This window comes from Tamandua tetradactyla, chromosome 8, assembly GCF_023851605.1.
Source record: "Tamandua tetradactyla isolate mTamTet1 chromosome 8, mTamTet1.pri, whole genome shotgun sequence".
NCBI classification, from domain to species: Eukaryota; Metazoa; Chordata; class Mammalia; order Pilosa; family Myrmecophagidae; genus Tamandua; species Tamandua tetradactyla.
The window spans coordinates 43546603-43557447 of record NC_135334.1 but is presented as its reverse complement, the minus strand read 5'-3'; the positions used below and the strand labels follow the sequence as shown (position 1 = coordinate 43557447).

At 32.7% G+C, this 10845-nt stretch overlaps 1 non-coding gene across 1 annotated transcript; it reads left to right on the top strand.

Moving 5' to 3' along the window:
* Window positions 1-10414: 10414 nt before the first annotated feature.
* TRNAA-UGC (transfer RNA alanine (anticodon UGC)) lies at window positions 10415-10485 on the top strand. Its single transcript has one exon. It is a non-coding gene; the product is annotated as a tRNA-Ala (tRNA).
* Window positions 10486-10845: the final 360 nt, after the last annotated feature.

Here is a 10845-nt window from a genome sequence, read left to right as displayed (position 1 = left end):
CCAAAGTTGGCTGTCTTGCAAAGTTTTGATTAAGTCGAACAGAGAATTTGAAAGTTGGTAAAGTTTCTGAGTTTAATGGTGCCTAAAATTTATGAAAATAAGGAATGCAATTCTTGGGCAATTCTTTATGAATGTGATAAATATTGAAAATGCCTCCTTAGGTTTGTTATATGTATTCTTTCAAATAACTGAGGAAAACATTTGCTTTTCTATAAAATGAAGTGATATTTAAAATCCACAAGAGTGTCAGTAGTAAACAGTATCAACATTTTAGCTTTTAAGTAGGAAACAGAAAATTGTGCAGTCTCTGTTTTGTTTCAAAACGTTTTATCTTGCATAGATTTAAAGAAGAGCTATAAGGGAAAGTCACTGAAAAACTGAAATTTCATAAAATGTCCTGAATTGTTGAAATTCTATCCAAAGATTCCAGACTTTTCTAAATGATGTAATTTTAGTTATTGGGAAGACTTACATTTTTGGCCTTTATGGCAAAGTAGCATGATGTTAAACCGTATATCATAATTGGATGACTGGTTTGACAGATAGCTTAAAATCCCAGGTATATCATTTATGATGTCTGGACATTGAGTAATTTACATATTAAATGTTTTCCTTTTTTTTCCACATGTAGAATAATACCTGCCTTTTAGAGTTGTACAGATTAACAGATAAAGGATATAAAAATAGCTAGTATAATGCCTAATAAATTGAAGGCATTAAAAAAATTATTAGCATAGGAATTTGTGCTAAAATGTGAAGGTATTTCCAAGTTATTATACCAGATTACAAATGATTGTTATGTATTTCTCAAACCTTCAATTGTAAATTAAGTTAAAGTTTTAAACTTTTAAAGGTAGTAAGGAATCACAAACTCTTGTTTTTGGTTTGTTTGCATTTTTTTTTTTTTTTTTTTTTTTTAGTATTTGAATATAATACAATGCAATGTGGGTGCAGCTCTAATTTCTTATTATTCATTGTTGTGACCGCATTTATGACTTCCATTAGCATTCAAGTTAGAAGTGAAAATAAAATCAAGTAGACTCATTTCAGTCACCAGTGTAATATAGAAGGAACTTATTCATATTGATGCATATGCTTTTTTAGCTAATAGACTACTGCTTAGATGATGTTTCGTAGTCCTTCGTATTACAAATAAGCAAGGTTTACACTAGTTAAGTGACTTGTATAACAGTATAACTAGCCAGCAGTAGAATTATGGACCTCTGATTTCTAGTTGTATATTCTTTCAAAAACTTTACCATATTTTTATTAAAATAAATAAATCGTTCAAGAAAAAAGAATGAATTAATTATCTTCTCCTGATTTTTCTTCTTTACTCTTCATGGTGATTTTCCTTTTATGCTTTAATAAAGATGAGATGACTTCTAGTGTGTTTTGCTAAAAATAAGACCAAGGTCGCACGTTTGTGATTTTGTTTACTTGCTGATAAATCTAAAGAAATGTATCCAAAATATATGTTTTTTCTCCCTAAAAACATTCAGGTTTCTCTAGCTGTATTATCTTAGATAATTATATTATGCTTGAGTCATTTATCACAGATTCATCTGCCTATACCGAAATTAATGTAAGAGGCTTCTATTTGTTGGACCAGAGCTCTAATATCATTATTCAATTGTGAGCTGCTCAACATTTGAATCGATAAAAGGCTGAGAGGTCTTGACAGGCTATATTTTTTCTAATATTGATCTTGATGACCAGGCTGGTGCCCTAGAGTCTAACCATTGATTTTAAAGGGGAAGCCTGTCAAGTTGGAGGCCAATTTTGTGCTATTAAACAGATCAGGTCTTGTAATTAAAGAAAATGTCAGGCTGTCATATTCTACAAGAGGGGCCCTGGGAATATTTTCACGCAAATTAGAAAGTATGCAGACGTGCTGGAGCCAAATGCATACACCAAACCCAGCACAAGCTTTCACAGAAACTAAATCAATGTTCAAATGGTATGTAATTCATTGGCTTTCTCTTTTCCCAGGACTTAATGATTTAAGGAATAATTTATGATTCCTGGCTTTAATAACATGCACTACTGCATCAACTTAAAATGCATCAAACTCTTCTGAAAGAAACTAACATACAAATGAAAAGCTAATTTTCTGCCAAAATAATGGAGAATATCCAAACTTTACTATACAGACTTGGCTTCTTTTCTGTTTCCTTTTAGTACCGAGTTTAAATCATAACTTCTTATTCTATTTTATTTCACATTTCCTTTAATCTTCTCTACATTCAAGAAAGATTTACAGAGAACCTACAAGTAGAGAGCTTTTAAAAACCTCACACTATAGTGAAACTGACTGATAAAAATGATACGATATGTTATAATACAGGTAAAGTACAAGTGTTTTTAAAAGATAAGAAGGGAGTGACTAACTCTACAAGAGACGTGTAGGGTAGTTTTTGAAAGCCATATTGGAAGGTGTTTGAGTTTAGATTTACCTTATAAAAGTTGAGATCCTTTGAGAATTTTATAAGAGTGACAAGGTCTTATTTGTATTTTAGAATTGGTTTTTGAGACTAGGAGTAGCTCTAAAATTGTTAACATTAGATTATAAAGAGATTTTACATGTGGAAAAAGAAAATATTAAAATAAAAAAGTAGGCCAAGAACACAGATGAACAATTCTCCCAAGAGGAAACATAAATTACTGTAAACATTCAGAAAAATTTTCAATCATTATTTATCTCTGCAAATGCAGCTTTTGTGCCAATCTCTCCCTTTCCTTCTGGAATTCCTATTACACGTACGACAGTATTTTTGTCCATGTGACTACATTATCTCATTTATGCTCCATTCTTTCCATTCTTATTTTTCTTTCCCAACTTTAGTTTGCATATTTTCTAATAACCTGTCTTCACATTCCTTAATATTATTTTTGGCTGTGTTGATCTGTTACAACCATCCAGTGAGTTAATGCTAGACATTATATTTTGACATTTTAAAATACAGATTTAATTTTTTACATTATAATCTGTTAAAAAGCTTCATATTTGTTATGCATTTTCCACATTTTTCTCTATGTTACTATACTGATCATAGTTATTTTGAAGTTCATTTCTGCTTACTCTGTATCTAGATAATATATGGGCCTGTACCAATGAACTATTTTCTCTCTTTATGATCAATCACTTTTTCCTGTTTATTTAAGCTTCTAATCTTTTTTTCTTTTTTTTTCCCCTTTTGTATGCTGGGCACTGTAAATAATACAATGCTGGGATTCTGGGTAATCTATGCTTCCCCCCAAAATGTTGATTTATTTAGGCACCTTGATCTTGAAAAGGCTTAGTTTAATTAAGATGAGTATGTATTAGAATTTTCTTACTCTTAAAGCGTATTTATTATTCCTAAGCCTTCCAGCAGCTGTTGCCTCTAAGAATGTCCATAATCTTTCTCTCTCTATGCTTTCTCAGTCCAGACATTGGCCAAGGATACAAGAAATATTTTAATGTAAATATGTGAAACAGGTTCTAACCAATTCTCCCTTATTCAGCACTGTGCCCCACTAATCACAGCTACTGAAGTAGACAGAGAAACTGTATCTCTTACGTTCAACAAGGCCACAGCCCCTTTTTGGCCTCTACCTCCCTAATCTAAAGCTTAGAAAATGTCCCAAAATGTGGGTGAAGGTGGTACTCATTTTGTCTACCTCACCTCTCTAAGAATCCTGTGTTGGGTGTTGTCTAATTCTGAAAGCAGTTAGTTTATACGTTACTACTTAGAAAATAATTGTTTTCTGTAGTTCTGTTGAGAAATTAAAAATGGAAAAAACAACTATTAATGCCTAGATCAGTCACAAATCATTGTGTTCAGAAAAGGAAGACAGAAAGAGAGCATGTTGTAGGATTCAACTGTCTATATAATCTAGAAATTAAAAAGTAATCTGTAGTGGCAGAAAGCAGATCAACATTGACCTGGTAATGAGGGTGGGGGGAATGATTGCAAAGTTCCGTGAGGAAACTTTTAAGAGTGGTGGAAATGTTCATTATCTTGGGTAATGTGATGGTGACATGGGTGTATACATATAAAAATCTTGCAAATTTGTATACTTTAAATATATGCAGTTCAGTATATATCAATTGTACCTCAAAAATTTATGAATATGTACATACAGATATACATGTGTATACACAGAGACAAATATGTAGTACATATACAGATACCTATATAGATATACATATATACACATATATATACATACATACACATGCATATATATATATATATATATATATATATATATATATATAGGGAGACAGAGAATATGGTTGAGGAAGGTATAGTAAAATCATAAATAAATATAGTATTTTTCTAAAGCAGTTTGTTTAAAAACCATCAAGAGTCTTCAAATTTTTCAACTTTTGAGAAATCTATCTCAAAGTAAATAATATGAACTTTAAACAAAGAAGTTTTCAGAAAGATATTTATGACAGCATTATGTAATATCTAGAAAACTAGGTATACGATAAATATCCAACAATGGGAAACTCAAATGATGACATAGCCATATAATATTTTGCAGCTTTTAAATGACTATTGGAGATGATACAGCTTATCTTTTCTTTTCCCTTTTATTTGTATTGAGGTTAATGTTACATACATCTAAATGCATTTATCATAAGTATGCATTGAAGTGTTCTGAAAAATATATATACCTGAGTAACTATCACCCCAATCAAAATATAGAATATTTCCATAACACCAGAAAGTTCTCTTATGATGCATGCATTCAATCCTCACAACAAATAGGTAGCCATTTCCTGAGTTATGTTACCATATCTGTGTTTTTGCCTTTCTTAAATTTGATATAAATGAAATCATAGTATATGTACTCCACATCTGGCATATTTTAAAAATGTTTTTAAAATTCATTCATGCTATTGTGCTTATCAGTGGTTATTTATTATTTGTGAAAATATCTCACAATTTTTCTGATCTCTTTTTTATTGAATATGTCAAACATTTTATCTGCATTTGTTAAGATGATCATATGCCTTTCCTCTCCATTATTCTGTTAATATACTGAATTACATTGATTGGAAACACATTAACTGTTCTTTCCTGTTGTTTCATGATGATTCTTCTTTTTCGTATATTGCTGGGCTTGAATTGCTAATATTTTGTCAATGACTTTTTGCATCCATATTTAATGGAGCTATAGATCTATAATATTCTCTTCTTAAAATGCTATTTTCAGATTGTAGTTTCAGAGTTATGTTTTCCTCATAAAATACGTTGGGAATCATTGTGTAGGATTGGTATTATTTCTTCATTAAAAGTTTCACAGAATTTACTGGGAAAACAATATGGGCCTGGAGTTTACATTATGTATAGTGTTTTAAATAATTAATTGCACTTTAAAACAGATACAGAATTAGTAAGATTTTCTGGTTCTTCTTGTGTTAATTTTTGTAAGTTACACTTTTGTGTCTTGTGTTTGCTCTATTTTATTCTTAATGAATTGTTATAGACATTAATTTTAATACTCCTTCAACGAATCATATTTCTGTTAAGTTTTCTCCATTTTCCTCTATTTCTATTTCATTTAGTTTTACTTATATTTAGATTATTTTCTTTAGGTATAATTTTCTCTAATTTATCTTCTTAAGGTAGATTGTTAATATTGTCTTTCTCTTTTTTCTGATATAACTTAAGCTTATAGAATCACCTTTAAGCATGTCTTTACCCATCTTTCACAAACTTTGATGTGTTGTATATTTATCATCATTTTCTTTGAAACTCTTTTAAACCCTTTTAATTTCTTCTTTGATTTATGAGATATTTAGAAACATGCTGTTTAACTTGGATTCAGTTGAAGTATTTTTATATATCTTATTTGTATCAATTTCTGATTCAAATCTTAACCTATGTTATACGATTTCAGTCTTTCGTAATTTAGTGAGATACATTTTATTGCCTAACATATGCTCTATGCTTGTGAACATTCCAAGCACACGTGAAAACAATGTTTCTTCTATACTTGATGGCCATAGAGTTCTGTAAAATCAATAAAGTCAATGTACGTATAATGTTATTTAAATCTACTAGGGCCTTTCTGATATTTTTCTAATTGTTCGATCAATTGTTGAGATAGGGTGTTCCAGTTACCTCTTGCTATAACAAGCCATCTAAAGGTTAATCTATAAAAAGAAAGACAGTCACTTATTTTTTTTGAAACTCTTCAGTTGGAAGTAGGGGGCTGATCGGGGATGTCTCACCTCTGCTCCGTACAGCATTGGTCTGGGTGACTCCATGGGATTGGAAGGTCCACTTCCAGGATGGTTGACTTGTGTGGCTGGCAAGTTACTAATGGCTGTCAGCTGAACCTCAGCTAGGGCTGGCAGAAGGGAAGGTTTTGGCTTCTTCCCATGAGAGTTCCTTCCTGGGCATACTTTGGCTTCCTCAAACAGGATCATTGAGTTAAACGAATATTCCAACTGAGAAAGAAGGAAGCTTTAAGGTTCCTTAGGACCTTCTCTCAGGAATCCAGGAGTTTTAGTCAAAGGCATCATTAATTCCAAACCAGATTCAAGTGGAATGAAATTGAATCTATTCAAGGGGAGAAGTAGAGAAGAATACATGTCATAATTAACCCTCCACAGGATGGCATCAAAGCCTCTAACTATGATTTTGGATTCATCTATCTGTTAGTTTTGTCAGTGTTGTTAATACTCATTATTGGTGTATACACATATATAATTGCTGTCCTTTAAATTAACCCATTTATTATGAAGTATGGTCCTTATCTATGGCATAATCCTTGTCTTGAAGTTTAATTGTTTTATCTGATATTAATGTGGTCTAACTTTATTAAGCTTTCTCTATACAGAGTATAGTTTTTTTTTATTTTTTTACTTTCAAATTATCTATGTCACATTTTTCAAATATACCTTTTAGGAAGCAATTAGCTTTTATTATTTCTGCCCATCTCTGCCTTTTAATTTAATGTCTATTCAGTTTACATCTAATGGAGCTATTAAATATGGTGGGATATAGGTCTACTATTTTGTTATTATTAAAACATTTGTAGTATCTAATTCTTATTCCCCCCATTTCTTCTCTTCTTTATTATTTCTAGTTAATCTTTTTTTTTGTATTTACTTTAATTCTTCAATTGACTTTATAGTTATATCTTCATAAAATATTTAGAGTTGGTACAGGGGTCAATTTATATATCGTTAACTTGTTAAATTATACTTAAAATTAAATTGTAATGCCACATAAAATGCAAGAAATGTGAAATAATACAATTGCATTTAATCCCTTCCTTTAGATGGTCATATATTTTAAATGTATACATGTTGTAAACTCAATGACACAATATTATAATTTTGCCCTTATGCAGTTACTTATATTTCAAGAACATTAAAAGAAAAATATATTTAATATTTAGCCACACTTTTCTAATTTCTGGGGCTCTTAATTCCTTTCTTTCTGGCTTTGAGCTTCTCAAATGTGTACTTTGACACTTTTTTCATCCAGTTTGGAAATTTTCAGCTTTTATTTCTTGGAGTACTTTTTCTATCCATCTCTCTCTCTCCTCTCATTTTGGTGCTCTGTTTGCACATTTTGCCCAATCTTTTCCCATATTTGTTTGAGAACCTAGTCATTTCAGTTCATTCTTTTCTCTGTTTTTTTTTTTTTTTTTTTATTGCATAATCTCTCTCAATCTATCCTCCAGTTTACTGGGTCTGTCTACTGTCTATTCAAATCTACTGTTGAACCCTCTCATGATATTTTAATTTCAATTATTATGCTTTTTAACGTCATAATTTCTATCTGACCATGATCTAATGCATAAATTACTCCATGGTGTGATATAATAAAAATTGGGCCTTTTTACAGAGGTTGCTTCTCAAGCCAGTACTTGAGGTCTGATCTGACCCTAGGAGGGCTCTTCTTAGCTGTTTCTGGTTCTCTGGTAAACAGGTGGTATGCAATTAAAGTTCTTGCTCTCATGGAGCTACCAGTTTACTCTTTTTTTTTGCTACCAGTCTACTCTTAATTGCTTGCCTCTAAAATCACCCTTGTTTTTAAGAGCACCCTTAGATTTGAACTTCCCCACATTCTTTTACAAATATACTCAATGCCCTTGGGTAGAGCTTCAGAGCTCTCTTCTTATAACCACCCTCTACTAGTGTACAGAAAATATCTGAATCTCTGTTTAGGGGGTAGAGAGGGGCTTCCTTCGCAGAGTGGTACCCTCACTTTATGAGCTGGGTGCTGGATGGGCAAAGTAGCCTCCAGTCTTGTGAGCTTGATTCTCCCAGCATGGAAACTACCCTACGAACAAGCTAGGGAGAAGGCAATCAAGGGTCCAGTATTTTCAGCCAGACATTGAATGGTATAGAATCTTTGCCCTGTGAAAGGCATGAAGGAAGGAGGGAGGGAGAGGGAAAGGAAAGAGGGAAGAAGGGAAAGAAAGTAGGCTCCTGACCTCTTAGCTTCACTTGCAAGGAATTTAGCCTCTGATGGACTATGAGAAATGCTGGCAGCCTGCCCCTCCAGGGATATATTGAAGTCTTTGCTGGGGAAAATAAGAGTTCAGACTTCATAGCCACATCCACTTGAAAAGGAAATTTCATTATACTGCACTGAAAGAAAGTGGTGAGGGAGTGGGCCATAGCTCACTGCTATAGACTCTCACTATTCTTACCAAGATTTAATAGATATTATTGAATAAATGTTTCTTCATTTTCTGTATGTCTCTGAAAAAAGTTTCCAGTGACTTCAATTATTTGGTTTGTTTTTATTGTAGCAGTTTTGACCAATATTTTTGCATTCCTAGGGAAAGAGTCCATGGAACCTGTGCTGGTTTGAAAGGAAGTATGCCCCCTAAGAAAAGCCATGTTTTAATATAAATCCCATTTCTTAAAGGTAGAATAGTCTCTATTCAATACTGGATGTTTGAAACTGTAATGAGATCATCTCCGTGGTTGATGTGATTTAGTCAAGAATGGTTGTTAAACTGGATTAGGGGATGACAGGTCTCCACCCATTTGAGTGGGTCTTGATTAGTTTACTGGAGTCCTATAAAAGAGGAAATATTTTGGAGAATCAGAGAGATTCAGAGAGACTCAGAGAGAGCAGAGAATGCTGCAGCACCATGATGCAGAGTCCACGAGCCAGCAACCTTTGGAGATGAAGAAGGAAAGTGCTTCCCGGGGAGCTTCATGAAACCAGAAGCCAGGAGAGTAAGCTAGCAGATGACGCCGTGTCTGCCATGTGCCCTTCCAGCCGAGAGAGAAACCCTGACTGCGTTCGCCATGTGTCTTTCTCACTTGAAAGAGAAACCCTGAACTTCATCGGCCTTCTTGAACCAAGGTATCTTTCCCTAGATGCCTTTGATTGGACATTTCTTTAGACATGTTTTAATTGGGACATTTTCTTGGTCTTAGAACTGTAAACTTGCAACTCATTAAATTCTCCCTTTTAAAAGCCATTCCGTTTCTGGTATATTGCATTCCAGCAGCTAGCAAACTAGAACAGAACCCATCATACTATAATTCTGAAATTTATCCTTTGAGTATTCTTTTTAATAAACAAAACATAATATTTAGATCTTTTTTCAAAGATATGGAAATAAATTCATGTTAATTGTATTTTCACAGAAAATACAGAACTTTTGAAGAAGTCTTAGCTCTTCAAAGCGATAGCCTTATAATTATAAGGAAAGTATACTTTATTCTTCATGCTATTTAATGTCATGAAACCAACCATATTTTAGCTGTTTATAGAATATTCTAGTATCTATTCATCTACCACTGCCCTCAAAACCCTAAAGAAAAATGAAAAAATATTTTTCTTATAGTTTCTTCTCTTTATACCAAAGTTATTTCTTAGGTCTATTTACTCACTATAGACATAAATTACAAAATTATCTGAAGATATTTACTCCACCTAAAACTTTGACTCTAAAGACATGATAAAAGATGGCTATTTTGTCGACTTCCACTGCCTTTTAGCCAGGAGAGAAATGTTAAATGACCTTCAGTTTATTCTTTGACTGTGAGCAGGTCCATGTTATCTGAAATGAAGTACCACAAAGGCAGTAGAGAAAATCTGTGCCAATAAAATTTAGTGCATATTTTACATCAATCTAATATATACAATGAAACAAAAATTAAAGCAAATAAGACATGTCAGTGACTTAAACATAGGCATTATTTGTTTCCTCAGAATAAGCAATGGAATGGTGATGTGTGAGGGAGAAGATGATATGTAAATAACCCAAGTTTAAGAAGATATATGTTGTTTTCAAAAAGATCCTGCCACTTACTTTTTAACCTGAGGCAAATTATTGATTCTGTGTGAGCCTTAGATTCTTTGCATGTTAGGGATCCTAATGATGCTTAAATTATGGGACTGTTTTAAGCATTTAATAATAGATAATGTTGGGTGCACGGGTAGTTCAGTGGTAGAATGCTCGCCTTGCATGCGGGAGATCTGGGCTTGATTCCCAGACTGTGCACCGACCCCCCCAAAACAAATAAATAAAATAAATAAAAATAATGTTTCAAAGAATTCATGAGCTGCAGGAAATTTATATTTTTCTCAACTTGCCTTCTCACTCATATGCTATTAATAGTTTCCACTATGATATCTATCCTTCTCATTCAGTGTAAGACAATATGGTGGAGTGGTTGAGAGATTGGGCTCTATTCAGTCTGTCTATGCTGAATTGTATGGCCTTGGCAAATTATTTAGTCTTTCTGTACTTCTATCCCACATAGCATTGCTGTGAGGTGGAGTTCTAAGAATATATGCAAATGCTAGAAGGTTTTGCAATGTTTACTAAGTAATCAATAAATATTAGCTATTATTATTACTT